This window comes from Pseudochaenichthys georgianus, chromosome 1, assembly GCF_902827115.2.
Source record: "Pseudochaenichthys georgianus chromosome 1, fPseGeo1.2, whole genome shotgun sequence".
Taxonomy (NCBI): Eukaryota; Metazoa; Chordata; class Actinopteri; order Perciformes; family Channichthyidae; genus Pseudochaenichthys; species Pseudochaenichthys georgianus.
In genome coordinates this window covers 28547156-28572647 of record NC_047503.1, presented here as the reverse complement: position 1 = coordinate 28572647, position 25492 = coordinate 28547156, and the positions used below count along the sequence as shown (strand labels likewise).

Sequence of the window (25492 nt, the reverse complement as noted above, 5' to 3'; positions counted from 1 at the left end):
CAGAAAAGCTTGTTTTATGGGTAACTCATTCATACAATGAATCATAACACTCATATTAAGGATATTTCTGGTTCATTAAAGTTGAGAGGCCAATGAAGAGAAAAAAAAGGAGAACTTTCTCTCTTTTTTAAGATTCATCAGCCTCCCACCACTCAGTGCTGCTTGTCATTCTAACCCAGGCTCTTTGCTGATTGATTTGGTGTTAATTAATCTGGGAGCCTGACGTCATATCGGAGCTCCTGACAGCCAGTCGACTTAACTCCAAAAGGAGTCGCAGCGGGAAACAAAAGAGTACATAACAAGTCAAAAAGCATCTCTGTGCGATCGGGATTCAAGAGATTTGGCACAAACCAGGAGGAGAATCTATGATCCAGATATGGAACAATAGCTTTGAAACGTATCCTTTCAATAATGTTGCATTAATACTGTAGGCTTAGCAATGTTTAAGTCCCCCACAGAAGAAAGACAGAAGAATGACACAATCCATACAACGCTGAGGTTGTTTTTTTATTAGCTGTCTTTGTGAAAATGGGACATATCATGGAGATGCTCTATAGTTTGGTTTGAGTTGCACAGCATTTCTTCCTTTAGAGAACCTGGTATGATTACATTTTGGGAAACCTTGCTGCATAAATCTGCATGATAACTAGACAAACTGATTTCTTGAAATGACTGTAGTCAAACCTTCACTTTAATATTATTTGTGTGTAATAATTGTCACGTACAAACACATTTAGCAATCACAATATCCCATCACTGAATGCCCTAATTAGAAAAAGGGGGTTAAGTTTGATTACAGTAATTGCAGCCATTATGCTGGATAATAATAAACTTGCCTGAAAACAGAGTCAGGATCAGATTCAGAAGTCTTCTATTTGTCCCACGGCAGAAACATTTTACAAAAACAAAGGGAAAGTGCGGATGAAAGGCAAATACAACATATGAAGGCTAACCAATCAAATAGAGAAGGCAAACATGTTAATACAATCAAAGTAATACACAACTATGGTAAAAATAGCAAGAGCATAATAAAAGCAAATGAACTAACAGCCAAAAAAAACAATAATAAATAGTATTCAGGATAAATATATATTATCTGGAAATGTGGCTCCTCTTGTTGCCTCACAGATACATATAAATCAAGGTGTCACTTAACTTTAATAAAGAAATAATCAAGAGAAAGAAATGTTCCCACCTCATGACACCGTGTAAAAGACACAGAAGAAAGCCGGCAGAGCCCTTTCTTCTTCTCTTCTATAAAAAGCTGTTGCACATGAAAACACAGTTGTGAACGTGATGGTGGAGTTGATTGTAAAAGAACAATGGAGGGATGATACTGTCAAGATAAAGAAGGACAGAACAAGAGAATAAATAAGTAACAGTGAGAGAGAGGGGGGGGGGTTGATGGTTATAAAATACCACAACTTGTGTGGGTGTAAAGGAGGAAGAGGAATTTTGCTCAACATAGAATTACCACATTTTAGAGTTGACAGAGAGACCGAGGGCACACACTGAGAGTGACATGAGGGAAAGTGTGTTCAAGAGTGTAACAGACATGTTAAAGCACGGCTGAAGGACACAGCAGATACGAGAACAGGTGTGTGTGTGTACGCACGTACGTACGTGCGTGCGTGCGTGGGGAGGAGTTTCCTGCGTTAGACAGCATTTGATGACACCTGGGAAATCCCACTATGGTGGTAACTTCACAGTTCGCTGGACAAACTGGAAAATGCAGATTTTTTAATTTTTTTAAATGTAAATCATTGCAAGGTTTTATTGGGTTGCCCTGGTATTCAAGATTTGTGAAGGGGCATAAATAATCTTTTCAGATATCATGTGCCAACAGAGAAAATACATTATTCACTAATTTGTTGACTTATAAATCAGTCTACAAAGAGACAATATTATTTATTGCTGGTAGGGATGCCCGCGATTATTCGATTATTCGAATATTCGCTACAGTCTCCATAATCGAATATTATTTTTAAAAATCGATTTTATTTATATATATATATATTTTTTAATGTATTTTTATTTATTTTTTTGGCTTAGTTTCAACCAAAATATATATAAATTAGGGCTGTCAAACGATTAACATTTTTAATCAGATTAATCACAGCTTAAAAATTAATTAATCATGATTAATCACCATTCGAACTATGTCCAAAATATGCCATTTATGTATGTATATTGTTGTGGGAATGGAAAGATAAATGAAAGAAGGCGGATATATCCATTTAACATACAGTACCTATCTATGTTTATTATAACATTTTTCTGTGTGTCAAAATGAAAGACAACCCACACACCCATCAATCATCAAACCGTGGGGTCTTAATTCATTACGTGTTGATTTCTATCAACGGGGGAGTACTTCAGGAAAGTCGACAGAGGGGGGGGGGGGGAGTACTTCGTGACCACAGAGTGTGAACGTTGTGATCAGCTGTTTTAGCGCAGTTCTCCAGTGAAGGGGGGAGTCTCCCTCCGCAGCCGGTTGGCGTAGTTTTGGCACAGTTCCGTTGTACAGACCGACGTTAACAGCAGCCCTGTATGTGCACACGGAGACCGACTCTGTCGTCCGGTGATCTAACCGCCTTCTGGAAAAGCTTCACAAGTACGTCGGTACGCAAATGCGCTTTGTGACTCAAGTGACGGTACGCATTTCAGATTACGCACATAACCTGCGTACCAGTTATGTGCACCCCTGTACCAGAGCCATATTATTACTATTATATGCAGTGGCGTTTCTATATGTACAAAAGTGGTGGGGCACAAAAAACTCAGATGTCTATATATAAGCTTCTGCAGTGAGGTTCATGGCTGGTGAGGCACTGGCACTGACTCGTCAGGTTTACAAATATATTAAATCAAAATATAATATTATTTTCAAAAGCTTTTTTTGTCTGATGCTTCAATTACTTTTAAACAGACAGTTCAACAGAAAGATACCCAAAAAAATGTAATTTTATCATTTAAATATTGAATTGTTCTCTCTTAGTAAGATCCCATTTTCAATAAAATTGCAGTCTTACCTTGACTTGAAGATTAAGTCCATTTGCCTATCCTTCTGGACAACAATCTCTATTACTTTTTTGTAAAAGTCCTCCTTATCTTCTTGTAGTTTCAAAAGTCTATCATAAATCTAATCTAATCAATAGATTTTTGATTCGAAAATGATAAAAGTAGGGTAGACATGTGGATATTATCCGGCTGAACAAAACGTACATTTATCTAACAGCTACGTTTCCCACAGATCTTATTTTGAGCTATTTTCTAAAATCCTATGGAGAAATCTCGTTGCTTTTTTGTGGAGGGAAGCCATGCGCAGCCTACTTCCTGGTTTTAGGACGCCTCACTGCAGCTCTCTCTCGTCTCCTCTTCACACACCACACTTTTCGCGGCACACGTACTTATAGCCAATCAGCTCTGAATGATGTGAGATGACGTATGGTGGGGATGGCAGCACTTTGCCCCTATGGTCATTATTTTTTGCCACACACATTAAATAGGAAAATAAAGTGTAGTTTTTGCAGTCACCGTTCACTTAGACAGTCAGAGGGAGGGGCAGGATCAGGTTTTGTCCCACATGGCTCTAAACAGCTCAATAGGCACACACTGTAGACACTAATTAGAAGAACACATACTAAAACAGCAATGTACAGACGAATCAGATGATTAAACATGATCTTAAAATATATTTTATATATTTTTTAATTTATTTTTTGCATTTTGTTGTAATCATTATTTTAATACTTTCTGCTGACACTAGGTGGGGCTGTGCCCCACCTGCCCCTAATGACCAGTCGCCACTGATTATATGGCTCTGCCCTGTACTGCAGCAAAAGTATTCTCCGTCGGGACTTCCTGCAACAACACCATGCCGTTATCAAAGATGTTCTATTGAGAAGACGATCACTACGTGACAAAAGTTTTCAAAACCGTGGCTACTGAAATCAATCTTACTAACTGCTGTCTGTGCAATTTACTCCGCGCGAGTTGGCAGACTTTATTTTGCTTACTTTAACATCATTTTTCATGGTGGGGCTAAGCCATTTCTTGGTATGGGTGTAGCCTATGGGGGTTATTCCCTATCTTTATTCAAGAGCGTGGTATTTAAATTTGAGAGCATACTTTATGTATTTATTTCCCTCAAACTCTGTCCTCGCACTCAAATAGTGCCCTCGCACTCAAATAGTGCCTGCTTGCACTTAGATTTGCTCTGCTTGTGCTCAAACTGTACGCTTGCACTCAGATATATTGCTGCTCAGAATTATTCTGTGCGCGCTCGAAACTTTTTTCTGCTCTCAGAATTATTCTGTGCGCGCTCGAAACTTTTGTGCAACAAACCTGTCAAAATCCCTCAGCCAATAGGAGGCCAGGTGTCCTTGCGGGTGCGTTCGCTTTACTTATTACAGCGTCCCGTCAGGGTGGTTATTCTTTGGTTTATAAACTCCAGCCCTCCACGGCTTTATAACATGTACTTCACTTGTTTGATTTACAACTTTTTTTTGGGGGGTGGGGGAGGAAGCACAGTTAGTATATATAGAGATATATAGAGAGCTCTGGGAGGGGGGGGATTGCTAGTGAATTTTCCGACCGGCCCACTTCTTCCTCCAGACTGTTGTTCTGCTCCAGCACTGTTGTGCTACGGCTTGGTTCGGCCCGACGCGAAGCGGAGTGTCGACAACCATATTGTATAGATATTCGTATATCACGGCCTGAAGTGAGCTATTGCATTTATAAAACGGTTACCACGTGTGGCTGGCAATGTGAAAGAAAAATACACACTCCAATTTAAATAGTTTTTATTATTAAATAATGATGTTCAAAATAAAATAGTCCCTCCGTTGCCTTCTGCACAAAACATAGTGTGAGGTGGTTGCTATGCAACAACAATAACAGCTAGAGAACATAATAAACAGACAGCATTGTCGTCGTTTCGGTGCTTTTTTTCTGGAGATAGGCACTTCTCAATCCACTCCTCCATAGTAAGGCCACCCCGGAGGTCGAAGTTAACCTTAAATGTTTCCATTTTAAGCTTTGTTAGTTAGTTAGTTTCGTGACGGACGTAATGTAACAGTTGTAACCATATGGTTGTAACGGTTCTCAGACGCGGAGGGATATTGACTTGTGAAAAGTAACTACAATAATACCTGGGATATACGCTCATTATATCACGAATAAGAAACATCAGCTTGCTTGATTTGAATTGTCCGTTTTATAAACATGTACTAACTGTGCTTACCCCCCCCAAAAAAAGTTGTACAGCGAAGTGATGTACATGTTATGTTATAAAGCCGTGGAGGGCTGGAGTTTATAAACCAAAGAGTAACCGCCCTGACGGGACGCAGTAGTAAGTAAAGCGAACGCACCCGCAAGGACACCTGGCCTCCTATTGGTTGAGGGATTTTGACAGGAGAAAATAATAAGATGTATGAGGGGAAAATGTTAATCAGAATTTAGATTCTCTCTCTCTAAATATTCTCTCTTCCCACTAATCTTCAAATAATAATGAATCTCAGGGAAACTTAAATGGAGGATAATTTACATTCGACCCCTTTAATGGTTTGTATCCTGTGGGAAACAGTCCTTTGACAGGCTGTGTGTAAAATGGGTCTTATAGCAGTGTAACACGAGTGTCACCTGGGTGTAACATGGGTCTACGAGCAGTGTAATATGGTTGAATTAATAGTGTAACATGGGAGTAATAACAGAGTGATATGGGTGTTATACGGGTGTAACACTGCACAGTGTAATAGGGCTGTATTCATGTTTGATAAGAATGTAATGTAGAAAATAGCAATCAATACATTTTCCAAAATATGTAATTGTTAATGCCCATTTTAGAGTGAAATTTTATCTTGAATGCCGAACATTTAAAACAATAGCCTGTACATACAAATTAGATGGTTAACATTTACTCACTGTAGCCTCAGAGAGCACAGTTCACTTGGCTCGTTTCCCTTTAAAACTTTTTTATTTTTGTACACACACACATACACACACACAAAACGCAGGGTTGAATGCAGTGGACACAGTTGGCATGGCAACCACTTGCTTATATATTTCATAAGAAGCCGTTAGAGATGGGAGAGAGAAAAATAAATGATGATTTCTGAGTCGGACAAAAGCAGTTGTACAGGGTTTAACACTCAGTCCCCGAGGGGTGGGGTGAGGTTTTGAATAGATAATGAATAGATTAAAGCATAAAACAGAGGTGGAAACACAGGGGACAGAGATCAAAAATACGGAGGAGGAGAGGTGAAGTATATTTCACGATGATGACGGAGTATTTTAATGTTTTATTTATAGTGTTTGAGTCTAAGTAAAACATCAAAACACAACAGAACCCCCCACTTGATATCCATTTAACCCTATCCAAGACAAATAAAGCAAATCAAAACAAAAATACAACTGAAACAGTTGTATTTTATTATGTAGTTGATTGTCTTATGTGCAAGAACGTTACACATTTTCAATTGTTCGACCCATAAAATAAGATAAAATCCCAAAAATTCAAGCTTTGTTTATTCTTTGAAAACTTCATCTTGGGCTGTGGGAAATTCAGAATTGAACGATTACAATTTATTTTATTTATTTACAATAACCGTCTATGCTTTGATTGTTTTTTTGTTTGCTTATTTTATGTCTTCAGAGTTAAAGACAAAACATGTCTTGGTGGACAAAAAATGTGTATTTTGTTCCACTCAATGGGCATGATTAGGGCTGTATTGAACAGTTTCAAGTGCTTCAGTTCATAACGTTAACATTCAAATCTGTATCATTGAAATGCAGCGCAGCTTTTTTTTGCATGTCTATTAATTCTGTTTGAACATTTATTTTTGGGTAACTAACTACTGTATATCATAACATTCAAGGGAGGCATTTAAATGCTCATTTGTAAACTTCAATCAAAGCTTCAAATATAATAAAACAACAACCTAGGAATAAGGAAGATAAGAGCATGTAAAAGAGTGACAGACAGATGGAGAGCTGTGTGGATGAGGTGGAACATATAGAGCCATGGTAGTTGTGTGAACATGCTGTGTGTACATACTACACAATAGTGATTTTCCAGCATCAATAACTCAATACCCTGTGTGTCGCCATGTTCGATCCTTATCAGTCCACAACTATGTCTAATATAATGTGCTCCAAATCTCCCAGAAGTCCTTTCTATGTAGGGCGTGCCACTGGATCTCTTCATTTCTTATGACAGACGCTGCGGCCACACAAGGACGAATTTGGTCGTTTGCGTTACTGTTTAGTGCCATATAGACCGTTCGGCCACACGAGGACGACCGAATACGGCACTAAACGCCTGAGGAAACGATAACGGGTCCCAAGGTGGATAGAAAGGCATACGCAACTCTCTGGGGGGTCAAACGGCTCCGTGTGTACGCCCTATCCGAACATTTTCAGATCACTGATAGTGATTGCGCAATAGCCCCGCCTCTCCCCACCTCTTCTGCTCACCTCCGCTTACCCCGCGCCATTGCTGAAGTGTTTCGCCACCAACAACAACAACAATGGCGGATCGCAGAGTTGCTATCGTGCTCCGGACGCTATTGACCATGCTACAGTTGTTTGTGCAACATCTACAGCAATAATGATGAGGCAATAGCCCCGCCTCTCCCCACCTCTGCTGCTCACCCCCGCGTCAAAGTAAACTGCACCCTGAATTCAGATTATTTATCTTTCTCTCGATATGGACCTAAACGCGAGTGAAATCTAATCTGACGGAGACACGCAGCTCTGCTCACCTGCAGCTCCTCCCGCTGCAGCAAAACACACACTTCAAGTCAGATCATCACCCTTAGCTATTTTAATTACCTCTCAAACTCCCTAAACTAGTTATAAATATGTTTATTTTTACTGTCGGCCGGGTCACTCATTACTGGATCAGCTGCTGCATGAGACAGACACTGACGCTGTCCGAAGAGAGGGAGGAAAAAGAGAGGCTCCGTGTATTTTATTATTATATTATATAGAGTCGTTATTCATTTGTTTTAAAGCTCAATAAATAACAAAGAAGACCTTTGACCGACACTTTTATAATTTTGTCCGTGAGATTTAAACTTTAATACACGTTGACTGGCGAAAAACTCTGCCCGGTTCCCTCGGCCCCCACCGCGGAGAATAAACAGAAGGGCAACCATGACAACCATGCTTCTTCGCTGCTTTTGTGGAGGAAGTTACAGTGCCACGTACAGGCTCCTGCATATGTACTGCAGCTTCTCCAGCGGTTGGAGCTAAACGGAGCGGTCTCGTGTGGACAGACACTATCCGGATAACTATTGCGTGTGGACGGAAGCTTGTTTGCGATTGCGTTTGCGTTAATCCTATGCGTTTAGCCGTTTTCGTCCTCGTGTGGCCGCAGCCTGAGATTCCCATTAAGAACACCATTGAAGGCACTTGATCTTTAGACCACATTATTCAACACACTTCTCAGTGCAGATAGTGAGACCATATGAACCTGATGATGATACATCGCAGCACTCCTGGCTTTATTTTCCCTTTCAGCTCCCCATTATAATGAATCAGTGACAGATGCAGGTAGGCCCATTATGCACCAAACCATTTGTATGCTTCCATTTAGCCATTAATTCACTGCGTGCCATGTGTTGGTATTGGCACAATAGCACAACGAAGTTGGCCCCGGCCCACCCTCACTTCCAGCTCTGGAGACTAATGAGGTCTTCCTGAATCTATTGTTCTGACTTAAGCAGTGTGTATGCTTTTGTGCTCAAGAGTGTGTGTGCACGTGTGTGGACATGTAGTGCATGCTGGTGCTCAATGATAATAGCCTGTTTGCCTGTTTTTGGGGAGATTACAGTTGTTGTTTTCACTGCAAACAAACTACCTAGAGGCGCACAGCATCCTGAAACCATTCCTCATAAACGGTCCAGTCTCCGGTTCAAAGTTGTTTTCTTTCCCCCCGGGATTTTTTTGTCCCTTTCAACACTGCCTACAAATCTTTTAAACCATGCAGTGGGGGCTTAAAGTTCATGCTTGTTTCATATACACCTCTATTTGTGTAAAAAACAGACTGCCTTGTAGTTGCTAGTGAAACTCATGGATGAATTGACCGCTGTGCTGTGGCTCTCTTGTGATGGTGTTTCTGCGATCAAAAGAAAAACAAAATGCTGTGTATAAAAAGCACAAAACTGCTTTTGCCTTTTTTGATTTCAGACATATTTCAGTGAAAAATGTAGTCTCCACCCCTTGATTGATTACTACAATTATACACCCTCTCTATCTTTTAATAGGCATAATTTGCATGGATGTTTGTCTGCTTTTAAGACACACATGGCAGTGGAAGTCAAACTTTTTGCACACTTGTTTGGCTACTTTTGTAAAATATGTGTTGACATTATCCAACGCTGTACAGTGAAACGTAGGTCTGTCGCAGCTGAGATGATTGTTTGAGCCAAGGGTGCTCTCCATTTTCTCATCCTATTGTTCTCATTTCTAATTTGCAGTTTTATGAATCCCCCCCCCCCCCTTTCAATCTGCATGCACCATGTAACCCATTATGATTGTTGGTTGTACATGAAGGGATAATGGACTGCCAATCCCAAAAGACAAGAGTTAAGGAACAGACTGCAACTACATGTTGCACCATATGCAGCTATTATCTGATATTGTTCTTTAGTATTCTGTCACTCTGATTCCTAAGTCCTGTTTAGAAAGGATTTCTACTTTTCAAGGAAATGTTTGGAAAGTGAGAAGACAATTAGCGCGTGTGATCAGTCTCAGAAGTTACATTGACAGGAGAGTCACTGCTACAAAACGGCTCCCTATGTCAGATGTATCTTCCACAGCTGACGCTGATACACTTGAACAGCAACAATATAGCTTGTACACAAGAGCAAAGACAAGTCTCAACCAGCTGTCGGTTTGAGCTGGTGGTCCTTCTTCGTATACCCAACACAGCACTTATCAGATTTCATTTGTGACAAGAGTGCTGTTGTGATATTTTTTGACATGTTAGGCATGGTTTTGTTGGTTTGAAATGTAAATAAAACAACATATTTTCATGGGACTAACACAACAAGTAGGCTATAGTAATGATTGCTCTTCCTCTCCCTGTTAAACTACCCCCCCCCCCCGATTAGAGCTTAAAACACACTTTCACTCTCTCTCTCCCCTGCTCTATGTGAGGTGTAATGGCCGTCTGAATATGATTAATGTTTCCATTTTCCTGGCTTTGCCATATGTTAATTATTTAGGAGTCAATCAGATGAAACAGAGGAACACAATCTTGTGTTATTGCTGAGGTCTGTGAGAGCTAGATTCAAATACTGTATGACAACTCAACCTTCAGTCTATCATAATCTGTGAGGTCATGAAACGACATCATTTTGAACCACTACTCCTCTGTCAGTGAACGGTATAGCTGCGACAATGTCTGGAGTATTCTTATTGGGATGTGTTGAGTGATTTAGTTCAATTCGTCATGTATCCTAGAATTACATTTAGAAAATTACCAAATTAGAGAACCCATCATAACTCCAGACAACCAATATTGTGAGGTTAATGGATATCTGGGTCAGGACCATAGACTTTTCTATATAAGGTCAGGACTTGATCTTTGTTTACAGACATTGGAATGGAGTAAGAGTTGAGTCTTTGACCAAATTGTTGCATGTTTGCAAGGAAAAAATTGTATTTTGTATTTTGTATGTAAGCAGCAGCAACATCAGAGAGCGATGTTCTGCGGCTTTAAGTCACAAGCTAGTGGAGCTAAAATACGCACGCACGCACGCACGCACACACACACACACACCACAGGTCCACATCACCTCCTTTTCTTCATCCTAATCCCACCTCTGTTCCTTTTCTTCCTCTCTCTCTTCTCTGTCACATATACGAAACAACATCCTAAACTGTTTATGACTATGGTCCTGACCTCGCTGTCCCATGAAATCAGTCCATACTCTCGCAATTCGTTTTGTTCGACTTTCCCATTTTGCCTGATAACTTTCTACATTTTGATTGTGCCCTTCATTTGAGCTGCAAATACTCTCCTCGTCCTTTTCATCTCTTCTTTCTCCTTCTCTGCCTCGTCTTTCTCTCCAGATAATGAGATCGTTTTATCAGCCGCTGTGCTGTGCGTGGACAGGATGAGTAATTTTGGAGATCACAGGAGACTTCTGCATTGCACTTGGTTACAACAGGTTGTCAGAAGGCTCTGGGAGCCTCGCCTGCCGACAGTAACTATCTGGCTTTTTAGCATTGCAGCATATGGGCCCTAATTACCCAGCTAATCTTATTATGTAAGGTAAAGGATGGCATATTATTCAAATGATATGAGATTACACTTTTGAGACACTGAATGGCAGAGCTACGTTCAGATTCCTCAACAGTAGTGATGATGATGTGCTTTCGACAAATTCAATTTAGACATACATCAGTGGAATTGTCCTCACAAGAAAAACATCAGTATTAAGTGACTGTTGAAATGCCTAATTTATATTTACTTTAACCATTGAACTTCAAGTGTAAATGTAAATTGACCCACTTGTCTATCAGAAGCAACATTGTGTGATTATAGAGACAAAAAACAACAAAGACGTACTTAGGATGGTTAGGTCATCAAAGCACTTACTTTACTTTAAGTGCTTTAGCAATGTGATGTTTGTAAGTTTATTGAAGTAACATGTGAATGATATGAGGGGGGTGAAGAGATGATCTGGGAGGACGAGCTGTGGTCCGTGCAGTGGGAGACTCAGAGTGGGGGTTCCGTCTCCGGCATGATCTGCGTGGGCTGATTACGGGCCCCCCAGACAATACCTGGAATTAAAATGTTAGTATATGCAGTATATAAATATGCACAGTTTAAATATAAATGTTGACTGGCAGAGGATGTTGGGATGTAGGGATGAGGGATGGAGGGATGAAGGGATGTAGGGATGTTGGGATGAAGGGATGTAGGGATGAAGGGATGTAGGGATTTTGGGATGGAGGGATGTAGGGATGGAGGGATGAAGGGATGTAGGGATGAAGGGATGAAGGGATGTAGGGATGTTGGGATGGAGGGATGAAGGGATGTAGGGATGAAGGGATGTAGGGATGGAGGGATGAAGGGATGTAGGGATGTAGGGATGTTGGGATGTAGGGATGAAGGGATGAGGGATGGAGGGATGTAGGATGGAGGGATGAAGGGATGTAGGGATAAGGGATGAGGGATGAAGGGATGAGGGATGGAGGGATGTAGGATGAAGGGATGTAGGGATAAGGGATGAGGGATGAGGGGCTGTAGGGATGTTGAGGGAGGGAAGAAGGGATGGATGGATGTATCGCTCGGTGTGAGTCGGAAGGGGAACTGTATGGGTAGAAAGGGAGAAGGAGGGTGGGTTGAAAGGATGGAGACGAGCAGTGGCCGGAAGTGTTGCCGGATATAAATAGGGGTGGTTGTGGTTCGAGGCGGAGTTTTAGGCGTGGCCATGCTCCTGAACCTATGTTAACAATTTAACCTCATTTCACTAGCAGGAACCACGCCACAACAAGGTGATGTTTGTAAGTTTATTGAAGTAACATGTGAATGATATGAGGGGGGTGAAGAGATGATCTGGGAGGACGAGCTGTGGTCCGTGCAGTGGGAGACTCAGAGTGGGGGTTCCGTCTCCGGCATGATCTGCGTGGGCTGATTACGGGCCCCCAAAAGAGTCGGATTAAAGCAGCTGACTTAAGCGTGTGCATGTCTGACCTCGTTTAGATTGTTGCGGATGTAAGCGTGATACGCTTGGATGACGAGCGGCCGAGGGCCTAGATGGTTGGATAAGAGATGCCCGGTCTAGCTGCTGTGGACGCTGCGCCGGTGCGGGAGAAATGGCTTTAATAATGTTCTGAGAATGCCCCCAAAATGTGCGGCATGTTCTGAAAGTGTTTCTGGACCAGAAACATGTGGCTTGAAAATAACATGCCCGGAACGAATGACTACGTCTTCACTTCTAAATCCAACTAAACATTACCTGGAGGAGTTAGAATGATGCGCGTGTGGTTTGCCCAGCACCAGGCCTCCGTTACACTCTAAAGGGAAAATACGTTTATGCCTTAAATGTTAGGTTGGGTTGTGGGGGCGGGTGCTCCTGATGTGAGCGACGCCGCGGAAAGAGCGGATGTGAATTAGGCGGCAATTAGAGAGAAAGCAGCCTAGCTCATTGAATTTATTACTCCTTACTGCCTCCCTGCGGGTGATAGACGGTTAAAATCTGAGGCGTTGCATGATGGAGAGGAAAGTGAGTGAGGTGTTTGAGGTGGTGGAGTGCTGACTATGCATGCTGAGGCCGGGTGGGAGGGGGCTCCGCATACTTGGCAAGAGAGGGATGCGCATGCTGCAAAGATGCGGCAGTAAAGCTCGGCGTCCAGAGCGCCCCAGTATGTTCCCTGATTGAACTGCTTGATGCGGCCGGCGGCTTGGCTAGCGAAGTGGACATGGTAGGTGTAAAACCCTGAGCCTCCGAAGCGTAAGGCCATGTCGAGCTCAATGCGAAGATACTCATCTAACTCGGTTCTGCGTGCGGGGTAGGCTGAGCATATGACGTCGCGGTAAAGGGAGAAAGCTAGGGCGAACTCTGCTGGGGTTAAGTTCTTGGACCTCGTAGGTGATGGATTTCGCAGCTGGACTAAACCGAAATTGGTCTGTATTTCCCTGGGCTGGCAAGTGTCTGTGATTGATGGCTGTAGTAGCTGAGCCAGGTCTACGTAGTTGCCCAGGAGAATCTGCTGGCGCAAGACGGGGGACACGGGGGAAGGGTGGTAGACTGAGGAGGCTGGCTGGATGGGTTGTGTTGCTGTGGCTAGAGTGTAGCTGGTTGCACCGGGAGGAAAAACATTTGGGTGTTGGGGAAAGGATGGGGTAGGGGTAGGGGGAGGGGGAAAGGATAGACCAGTTGGGAAAGAAGGTACTGGGTAAGAGTCGGCTAACTGGTTAGCGTGTAGCATGGCCCCTTGGGTTACTGGGTGGGGCGCTGTTTCTACGGGGATAGCCGCTGAAGGAGGAAGGTAAGCGGGAGCTAGGTTGCTGTGGGTCGCTGAAGGTAGAGAAAAAGAAGGGATGGAGGGATGAAGGGATGTATGTGCAAGGGGATTTTGTGAAGCCTGTGAGCACAGGGATGAGAGAAAGGTTGACATGAGCTACGACATGTCGGACACAGAGAGAGCGGGCACAGAGGGCAATACGACCTGGCCCCCACCAGGGGGTGCTGGTGAGTCGGGCTGTGTCCGTGGAGGAGGACGGCGGCCTGTGACGTCACGACCCGTGGTGCGCGCGCGCCGCATGGTGGTTGGCTCTGGAGCAGTCGTTGCTCTTGCCGTTGTGCTGCTGTAGGCTTTGTAGAGATTGAACAGTCTAGCCTTGTTGTCGTTTCGGCGAAAGTGGATGCCGTTTTCTCTCAGGAAACGTTGGAGTTGAGTGACTGTCCACCTCCGTAGTTCGGGCTCCGTAGTTCGGGCTCCGTTTCGGAGCGCGGCTCCGTCCGAGAGGCGTGTCGCGTGCGCCGCTGCGAGTGGCTGGGGGCTGCTAATGAGGCAGGCTGCCGGTGGTGGGGAGATTGGAGCTGGCTGTGCCTGTTGTGGCCCCGGTTGTTTGCCCTCGCTGGCGGAGTAGACGAAGCCTGGGACCTGTCTGGAGTTGGAGGTGTCTCGTTGGGGGAGCTTGAGTGGGAGCTGTGGCGGCTGGTCTGTGGGACACTGATTGCCGAGCGCACGCGGCTCCGTTCGGATGCTTGGCTTAGATCCAACTGCTGAAACGTGGATGGCGGGTAGCCGATGTCGAAGAGATCTTCGTCTGACTCTGGTGAGTTGATCAGCAGTTCGGGATCCATGGTAAGTTGAATGTTCTCGTGGTAGCGTGTAGCTTGTTTGAACCGTGACAACGCGCGGCGTGAGTCACGGTCTGGCTGTCAGTCCTTGAAAGGATGGAGACGAGCAGTGGCCGGAAGTGGTGCCGGATATAAATAGGGGTGGCCGTGGTTCGAGGCGGAGTTTTAGGCGTGGCCATGCTCCTGAACCTATGTTAACAATTTAACCTCATTAAGTGCTTAAATAATGATTTATTTTAACCATTATCATGAATACTCTCTGACCTCAACCAAGTAGTATAGTGTGGCTTAACATATCCAAACCTCACTTAACCCTGCATTATTGGTAATTGCATACTTGAACTTTCTCACTCAGACCAACATTAGCATTCATTTGGAGTTGTTTTTGGCCATGTTATGAATTTAAATCTATTGGTGACTGGACTTTTTCGTCAACTTTTTCTGTCATTTGACACATAGTGGATGTCAAATATTACTAATGGGTGCTTTAACCATAGTGGTAGCAAATCAGAAAATATTTATATGAAATAATTTATTTGACATGGCACGTTCAAATGATGCCGATGGGGACGTCAGATAAGAAAACAATCAAATGTTTTGGAAAGTGATCACAAACGACATATTTTGTTGTTTGTAGTTTAATGGATATATTTTGATTGAAAACTGACAAATATATTTTTCAACTGATCTTAAAAGTACAAGCATTAATCAGATTGAGTGACGTATCGTTGTGTTCTGTGTGATTCTGTTTATGTGCCAATCACAGCAGCTGTCTGTGTTGGTTTCAAATCAGAACATCAAGTGTTTGCCATATAAATGCTGACAGATGTCTCAGTAATCATATCATAGAGCATGAGCCTAGGTGCTCAATATTAAAGCTGCTGTACTCTAAAGAAAGTCTGTAATGTATTTTACCAATAATACTAAAGGTGATAGCTAAGACATGGTCCATGCTACATGCTAACTATACTTAAAGAGCCTGTGACACGGTTTTCCCCCATCATCCAAACCCATCAATTTGAGTACATATTGTCCCCTTGAAAACTGAACTGATTTTGGATATTTGTACTTTGATAACCATTAATCTGCCTTCAATGTTGACAATTTTCTGGATCTTCTCGCGGATTCTTCAAGTCCCGCCAAATGATGGGTGACGTCATTGCGGGCACAGCGCTCCAGCTGCACCGTCCAGGATCCCAGCATCTGCATGTAAACCTTTATATATATACAGTCAGATGTAAACGCACGACGGCGCACACAGCAGCAAGCTCAGACAGCGATGACAGGTTAATGTTGAACGTGTCTGAGAGCTCATGAGGCTGAAGGATCGGTTTATGTTGTATCTGTTAGAAGTTTAGGAATGAGGTGCGTCAATATGGGCGATCATATGGTCATGTAGCCCACTTCGGTACCGCTAGTAAATTGTCAACGGGGGGAGTGGGGAATGTCAGGGTGCTGTAGATAGTAAATGTAAATATGTAAATATTTGTGTCACTGCATCCTGGTAAAATACAAATATAATGTATAATGTCTGTGTCTTTGACATTAGCGCTGCTCGCCACCTGTGCCCTGTACTACGAAGCCAGTTCAACAGACCCTGGATATGTTTGAGTAACAAACAAACTAACAACAACAAACTAACAAACGAGATATCGCTAAGCGGTCCTACGACGCTGGTTATCAACTCGGTAAATCAAGCCAGGGTTTCTCTCTCCAGCTGAGAGCGCGTTCACGTCTAAGACACGAGTGGATCTGACTTTAATTACATTTGTCTCGAGTGTTTCGTCAACATAATGTGTTAAATAATACTTCTGCATCCAGTCTGTGACACTGTGAGTGTTGCACGGCCAGATGAGGCTGGAGAAGCTGACTCAGATAAGGAAAAATGATATATTATGATATTATATGATCGATGATCTGATTGATGATGTAATATGAATGATAAGTGCGACACGTCGGCGTCTTCTCTGCATGGCAGTTTAAACTGTATTTTCTTTATCCTGTAATATGACTTGAGAGATTTAAACTCCGCACACTGAGTTGATCTCTTTTCTATAGACGCCGGAGGCGTCAGGTAAAATAAGTTATTTAGCCTTCTCAAACCTGAGCCTCACGCGCCGCCTATGGGGGATGTGCTAGTTACTTATCCGACCGGCCCACTTCGGTACCGGCCCATCGGGATTCGTCCCGATGGCCAGTCCGCCACTGCACGCAGCGCACGTAAATTGTCAACGGGGGGAGCCTCGCTGCGGGGAAACGGTGGACCTAGTGTCCCGATCGGAGTGGGAATAATAATAATAATCCGTGCATTTTATCCATTAATTTCCTCAACATTGTGGTAAAAAACCACACGTTTAATCCACGTTGGTGTACTACTACAACTACAAAAAGCATCGGTTTGTTTTCTCATCAGGAAATGCAGACCGGCTCAAACAAACGATTTTTAATCATCATCCTCACTCATCATTTAATGTATCATATGTTCGCCGAATTGACATGAAAGCACTAATAAATGTAGTTTCATCCACTTGAGTTTACAACCACAAAAATAATCGATTTGTTTTTATATCACATCCGACGGGAGGAAATTCAGTAGCTCTCACTCCCGATTTTTAATCCTAATGTAATCATCATCTTCACCACGATCATTTATGTTTATGTCGCCGAATTGACATGAAAGCACTGACAAATATGAATATACTGTAGTCAACTTCATTAAAACGTTATTAACGTGCCTAATCTCAGTAATTCACCATTTCTACGCATTACAACACACTTTGTCCGTGTTTGGCTCTCGAAGCGTTCCCGCATTGACGTCACTTCCGGCTTCCCCCAAAACTTCAAAATGAGTCAAGGAATTTCCCCGCGATGTTCGAAATTATTGATATTTAACGGAACGGTATCGCTTTTTCTTTTTTAAACTGACGGTTCGAGATTACTAGTAGCCCAATATTTCATTGCACAACAGTTGTTGGGATGGTGTCACAGGCTCTTTAAGGCAGTGCTGTTGCTTTAAAAAACTGACAAATGTTCAGCGTTGTGTGTCATCAGGGATTCAAACTTAAAGCCAACTCCTTTCTGATACATGTTTTTATTTCCTAAGCTGTATATCTACGAGGGAACTCTGGCGCCATTGCTCATGACTTTGAGCTTCATCATGTAGTGTTTTTTTATGTTTAGGCAATACAGAGAGAAACAGTCAGCGAGAGATAAAAGATACAAAGATAAGATCCGGTGCAGAAAAGAAACTGTCCCATAATGTGGTGGTTTTCATGGTTTTGCATCAGGCTGAGCAGGGCTCTTAAACACAGACAGAGCCAGCTGACTTGTGGGTATTTAATCCCAAACAGGCAGAAAGGTTGAGTTTGTTCTAATTGCATCGTGCTGGGGAGGGCCGTCATTTACATTCATCACTGAGCCTCCATTTGTTGTGACTGAGATAAGAGAAGAGCGAAGGGGAGCGATGGAGGAAGCAAAGACACATCACTGTGACGAAGTCAAGTTTTGTTCATGCATCAACACAATCCTAGTATTTATCCACCTGTTATTATGTGTTTTTTATACAGAACTTTTGGGAGTTGACATGTTAGACCAGGGGTGGCCAACCAGTCAGAGGTTAAGAGCCAAATGTTTTCTCTGTTACTGCAAAGAGCCACATCAAACACACAGTCACTGATACCGCTTGTTTCAGTTTTTTGTTTTCTGGAGACAAGATTTCAACCACGTCACTGATGCATTTTTGTGGCATTGGGATATATATTTTTTAAATCCTCTGGAGCAGAGAGGAGCTGTGGATTATTGTTATTGATTAATGCATCAGGGTTTCTTAGGGTCAAAAACACTAAACTCACAACTTAAAATGAAAGCGTTTAGTTTATTTAATAAAAGAGCACATGTTCAATGTGAAAAGTGACAGTAGATATAGATTATTTGCAATTTAGTGCTATATTATATATATTTAAAAAAAAATATATATATATTTTTTTTAAACACCTTGAATTTCAGGGGGGGCGCGGGGCTCCATTGGCGGGGCGCAGCGCCCCTCCAAGACAATGGTAGGGGAAACACTGGATAGTGTTTAATCAACGATAGGTTCCCCCCCCTCAAAGGTGATTGGGTCACTGCATCGCGGTATTATTGTGATTGGCTCTTGGGCCACATCAAAATTAGACACGCTGTCATCCTCTCATACTGACACCTGACACCACACATACACACGTAGGGAGAGCCGGGACGAAAGTAACACTGGACGAAAGTAACACGGGACGAAAGTAACGGAGCGATTTTATCCGAGCCCAAACAACTTTGACCGGCCAAATTACGTCAGAATTATCAGCATTCAATACTTAACAGACCTACTAAATATCAGGTTTAACTGCAGCAAGGAGGCGTTTCCTATAGGGGCGTTTCCTATAGGGGCGTTTCCTAACCTTTTTTATCCAAAAGCAACTTAAGGGATTCCAGCTGCTTTTATAAATCCTCGCAGAAGAAGTCATTGTTCTAGTGATGGGAATTCCGGCTCTTCTTGGTGAGCCGGATCATTTGGCTCACCAAGAAGAGCCGGCTCTTTCGGCTCCCAAAGGGCTCTTCAGTTTACCACATATTATACCTTTTAATTAAATCAAATGTAGCCCTGTTTTGACTAATGATTTATATGTGTACACATATATCACTTAAATTATTCAAGACATCCTTTGTACTAAAGTATTCAAAAGTAAAAATTACATGTTTAATATAAATTATTTGCTGTGGCCAATTGTTTTCATTGCATTTACAGACCCGTGTAACTCTCTGATACCACCCAATGAATGCATTGACTTGCTTGTAGAACCACGCTACACAAAACAGATGGCAACACCTATAAAAACTATTTAAAAAAAGGGGCTACTGTATCAACCTATATAAAGTATATAAATATAGTTTTTCTCCCTGCAGGAGAGGGGAGCGTGCTTTGAGATCAGCTGCTAGGCTTCAGCGGGGAGAAGAGGGGGACAAAAAGAAGAAGTAAGAAGAGAAGTAATGGGTCAGAAACCCTCCTTTTTACGCAGCGATCCAGATATAGACATCATAGCTACGGCGACATATATTCAGTTGCCAGTTACTTTTGGCATTAGGGCAGGGATATCTTTCAAGGTTTGACATAATGAATTGTGCTACTTTTAAAGCAAGCAACGATGTTTTCAAATCTGTAATCAAAAAGCTCCTCAAAAACACTATAGAAGCAGTTCCTGCCGTTGTTACGTTAGTTCAAACAGTAACAACGGACTACTTTTCTTAGCGGATGCATGTCAATTTAAATCAATACATAAAACTATTTTTTAAATCAATAAAATCTTTTTCTAAATCCATAAAAGCATTTCAATTATTATTGGGAGTCATGTCGTTACTTTGTTGAGAATGTGGCCATGTGTAATAAGCGGGATAATGTCCACATTGCACATTGCATAATGTGCCTTCATGCCGATCTAGATCCCTCCGCAAAAACAAAACAAAAAACGGCTCGTTCGCGGGCGAGAGCCGGCTCCCGTCGTTCACTATTCCTATAGGAAACGCCCCTATAGGAAACGCCTCCTTGCTGCGGTCTGCAGCAATAGAGTCTGGCTGCAGACCGCAGCAAGGAGGTGTTTCCTATAGGGCTCACCAAGAAGAGCCGGAATTCCCATCACGAGAACAATGACTTCTTCTGCGAGGATTTTAAAAGCAGCTGGAATCCCTTAAATTGCTATTGGATAAAAAAAGTTAGGAAACGCCCCTATAGGAAACGCCCCTATAGGAAACGCCTCCTTGCTGCGGTCTGCAGCCAGACCCATCTCGTCTGCAGCCAGACTCTATTGAGCGCGTGGCCGAGTGCACGAGAGAGGGGAGGGACTTGAGCGTGCTTGAGAGGGGCGGGACTGCAGGCACGGCTGCAGTGCAGGGAGTGGAAGCAGAGCGCTGAATTTCATTTCATTTCATTTCAAACCTTTATTTAACCAGATTGGTCCCATTGAGATCATAGATCTCTTTTTCAAGGGAGACCTGAATGTACACACGGCTCTTATTAAAACGGCGCTTTCTCACCGGAGTACTTTCCCCCGTCATTCTTAAAGTACCGATACTAATGAAACGGAGGAATCGTAACGTTTTTAACGGCAGAGTATCGCGGTATACCTTTCAAGTATCGGTACACCGTGCAACACTAGTCAGTGTCTCTCCCCCAAACTCCCCCAAACTCACACATATAAAATTCGATATGAACTGAAGAGCCGCATGAAACTAGGCAAAGAGCCGCATGCGGCTCGAGAGCCGCGGGTTGGCCACCCCTGTGTTAGACCATTGTCTTTATTTACTTTAATACATTACATGGTCAAACATTTTTGATGATGGTCCCCTAAATGTGCTTGAACAAAAATGTGACTTTGATAATCGTTTAACAAAACTTTTGTACATTTAGTTTTGTACACAAACTATCTAACAGAAACACTGTTTTCATATTACCTTAAACAGTACTTGCACCAATATGTTGACCTTGCTCATGAGCCCAGCTCTAATAAAATGCCACAGAAGGAATAATTCACAAATCAAAATGTTATTGATGCTATTAAAACGGATTTTTGATCTTTTACACCTTCACTCTTCGGTACCTGCTCCTTCATTTTATAATCTAACCATAGCACTAATGTCAGGCTGGCACTACCTCGAAAACAACACCAATAGAAATACCACCAAATAGTACAATACATCTTGAATGTATTTGCCTCAATGTAGTTTATGCAAGCAATGGCTGATTATCATTTTGTGTGATGGGATGTTCCAGCCTGTGTGTGAGTGTAAGCGATGAAGAGCGAAAACTAATATCTGTTGGTGACAGCTGGTGAGTCTCTGGGACTGACACGTCCTGCTCAGCGCTCTTTATCTTCACTGCAAGTGACACCCAATGAGTGGCACCTCACTGGCACTGTTCACTCTCTCTCTTCTCTAATAGGCCTTGGCCTGATTCTCAACACTCCTTTTGGGTTTACACCTAACATCCGTCCACCACGATGTACACTTCACTTTGCCTAATTCCTCTCAGGTGGATACATACATCTGGTGTGTTTGAGGTACCCTCTCCGGACACAGTTGACGAGGAGCCTTCAAGCTGTCACGCTGCAGAAGACTGACTCTCAACCTGTCCCTGAAACAGCTAAACCATGACAATGATGGAGTTATAAAATGACTCGGCCATATAATACCTCGTGTACCATATCAGTGGTTCTCAACCCCCGCGGCTACTGTCTATATTTAGTACAAGGGATTTGAATTGTGTACGGAAAGCCTGAAATACAGTTGGTGTCAGCTACTGCAGAGGTATGCAAACACACCGTGAGTTTCAGGAGAGCCTGTTTGGACCTGATGAAGAGGAAATCTGATGTTTGATTTGAGTCTTAATTGATATTTTATCACGCAGCACCGGAGAGAGCTGTAGATGTGAAGGTTAGCTTGTGTGCTAGCTGAGGCTGATTATATCCGGGCGAAGCTAAGAGATGATGTGACACTGCAGCTGTTAGCCCCTGCAGAGTGTTATCACACACAGTCGTGTTTATTCAACACACACTGGTGGGGAGTGCCTGACTCAAAATGTTCAGCTTTACAGTACGGTATACGGGCTGCCTGTATATTCTTTTGAGCTGTTTTCTGTTAATTTCTTACTGTTTCTGTGGATTCCTCACCGTCTCTCTTGCTCTGTGTTCTCTATCTTTATGCCACATCTTTCTCTCTCGGCTTTTCTCTCTAATCTCCTTCCCTTTTTTTTCCTCCTCTTCTGTTCTGGATCAAAGTAAGCCAACGCTCTCCGGCAAGCACCGGCTCAAAGCTTACATTCTCACCCTTCAAAGCCACTGCTTGTGTATAAGTGAAGAAAAAAATTAAAAGTAATTTGCCGCTTTTTTTGCATTCATGTCATGCAGAGAGAATATGCAAACGAGGAATAATGTGAATGTGATTCGCCCTCCGTTGATGACTGAGTGGACACAATACCTGATATACCTGATATACCTGATAATATCATTAGCTGTTATAAATCAGTTGTATCAATCATCTCTTACACTCTTCAACTCAGGGTTGAACTGTTGCTCTGCATACCAGGACCTCCTTTACATTCAGCAATACAAAATATGAAGTGATTCTGTGCAAATGGTTGGTATATTTAAAAGGAATTGGCTCATGAAAGATGCACATTTGCACAGTTTTTGATACACATCAGAGTGAGATTATAAACAAAAATGTGTTAACCACAGATACAGAAGATGTGTTGGTTATCTGCAATCTCATACAAATAAGAAATTTCAATGAAAAGCATCTGATTTATTTCCTTTCCTCCATATTTCTGCATTTAAAGAAAAAATGTATAAAACACATGTTCCTGTCCCTGGAGAGTCATCAGCCACATATACAAAGAACATCTAATGCATCCTTTTCATTGAACCCAAACAAACGCTATAGAGACGTTACTCAACCACCGATTAGACCACCATACAATTTAGGCCCCCTTGTTCCAAGCCCTCTGAATCACATCCTACTGTACGTCATCAGTCTGTTCAAGGACTCAAACGGTCTGCTGTTGTGCTCGTTAACAGGTTTTTCCCACAGTTGAATAAAGAGTGACCAGCTCAAGCTTTATTATTTAGTTTAAGGTGAGGTGATGTTGTCATTTTCCCACATAGCTAGCCAGCTACCCCAAGGCACCATAGCAACAGAAAATGACCACCACCATTGTGAAATGTGTTGATTTTAATGTCACAGCGCCACAGGTAACATACAGACACATTTCTTCATGAGCTACAAACATTATGCCTAATTTTCTCTGCTTGTTTTGACTCGAGTCATCTCACTTTTGGTACCTGGTCCTTTTTTCTCTTTTTCCTTTTCCACCGCAAAAATAACCCTTTCATTGTAGGAAGGGTGATCAGATTAATGAAATAGCAACACTGTGTGACACTGCCATGACATCTTCAGTGGACTTCTGACTGCCATATTTAAAAATGTGGGCCAAGTAAATACAACATATTACAGTCGCTTTTGACTGTACAGTAGCTTAGTTATATATAAAATGGCGGTTTTGTCCCATCTTGCAATAGTGACAATTATCTCTGATCAATCAGTGGCATGCAGTGTTTAACTCCATCTTTTGGTATTGGTGTTTTGGAACCTAGGACAAGTTAACCAATACTATTCACAACTTTTGCAAATGGAAAACCAAAGAAAGTGAGTTAATGCCATACCAATGCACTACAATTGGGGCTTTTGCCAATTACTTCGACTGTAAGAAACTCTAATAGTGATTTCTCACGTTTCCTGTCATTTTATAGACATTAATCAAATGTTTAATCAGCAAAAGCACCAGCCGATTAATAGATTAAAGAACATATGTGTTAGTTGCATCCCTACATGGGGTGGGTGTGATGGACGTTCAGAGACGTTTTGTTCTGATGACATAGATCTGTGTCTGTTTTTGTGATGAGACCTCATTATGTTGAATCATCAGCCATATACAGTACCACAAAACAGCCGAGACGGTGGAGCGACATCACTCCCACATGCAGTTCATTATAGTCACAACCCCCCCCCCCCCCCCCCCCCCAGCACATACAGCAAGCAAGACTTAACATACAGTGCGCATCTGTCAGCCCTGGTTAGCTTGTGTTGGTTATATATAGTACACATATATAAATATGTGTGTGTGAATATGAGTGGGTGGTCCCAGCCTGCAGACTGTCACGGTCAATGAGACAATATATGGAGAATTTGGCCCCTGCGGCCTCATCTGAAGGAAGTAATTTGAATTTGAGTGAAGTCAAAACAAAACTCAGCACTAAAGCTCAGAGTACAGTTAATAATATTAGCGAGACAATTTGTAATTTCTTATTCCCAAAGGGGCCAAACCTATAATTGAGCTGCTAACATTAGTGGCCTGTAATTGAACCATTATAATTGACCTCAGGTGTGTTAGCGGATTAAAACTCTGCAGGAATGCGACACGTCTCCTCTCTCATATCAGTAACTGAAAAATACAGTCTTGACGCTTAAGAATATATATGCTCCAATATTTGTGTAAGTAGGTATTTTTTCACACTAATGGCATCTTTAGCAAGACCGTATCCATGGGAACCGAGTTGCCATGGAAACACTGCATGTCTCTTTGAATTAGAAATGTCTTTCTGGATCCCTCCCTCCTCTGTGTCTCCCTACTTCACTCTCTGCTTCCTCCTCTTCTTCCCTGACTTCCCCGACATTGACAGGCCAGCTGCTGTCAGTCAAAAAGTCTCGAGCTGCCGAAGGAGACGTGTGCGCCACAAATGGAGGAAATGGAGGGAGGACGGTTTGGCATATCTGCTCTCCAAGAAAAATAATATGAGGAGGGAGGACATTTTTTTTAGTGAGAGGGGTCTTGGTTTTTAATCAAAAGCAACTTATTGAACTAGAAAAGGAAATGTTGAATGACATTCAAAAGATAATGATGACGAAGAGGATGCTGCGAAGAGAAGAGCAGGAAGATTGAAGGAAGAAAGAGAGGGCTACAGAGAGGGAGAGAGATAGCTGATGAAAGGAGAGGGGAGAAGTGATTGATTGTAGCTCTCTCTGATGCCGCTGGTATCTGTGTAACCATGCTGCCACACTTATCCAGCCTATCTGATTTAACAGCA

The 25492-nt window shown here is 42.5% G+C and overlaps 1 protein-coding gene across 8 annotated transcripts in view; it reads left to right on the top strand.

The window, feature by feature from the left end:
• grin2bb (glutamate receptor, ionotropic, N-methyl D-aspartate 2B, genome duplicate b) overlaps positions 1 to 25492 on the top strand; it is a 161402-nt gene that overhangs the window by 34820 nt on the left and 101090 nt on the right. The window lies entirely within an intron of this gene.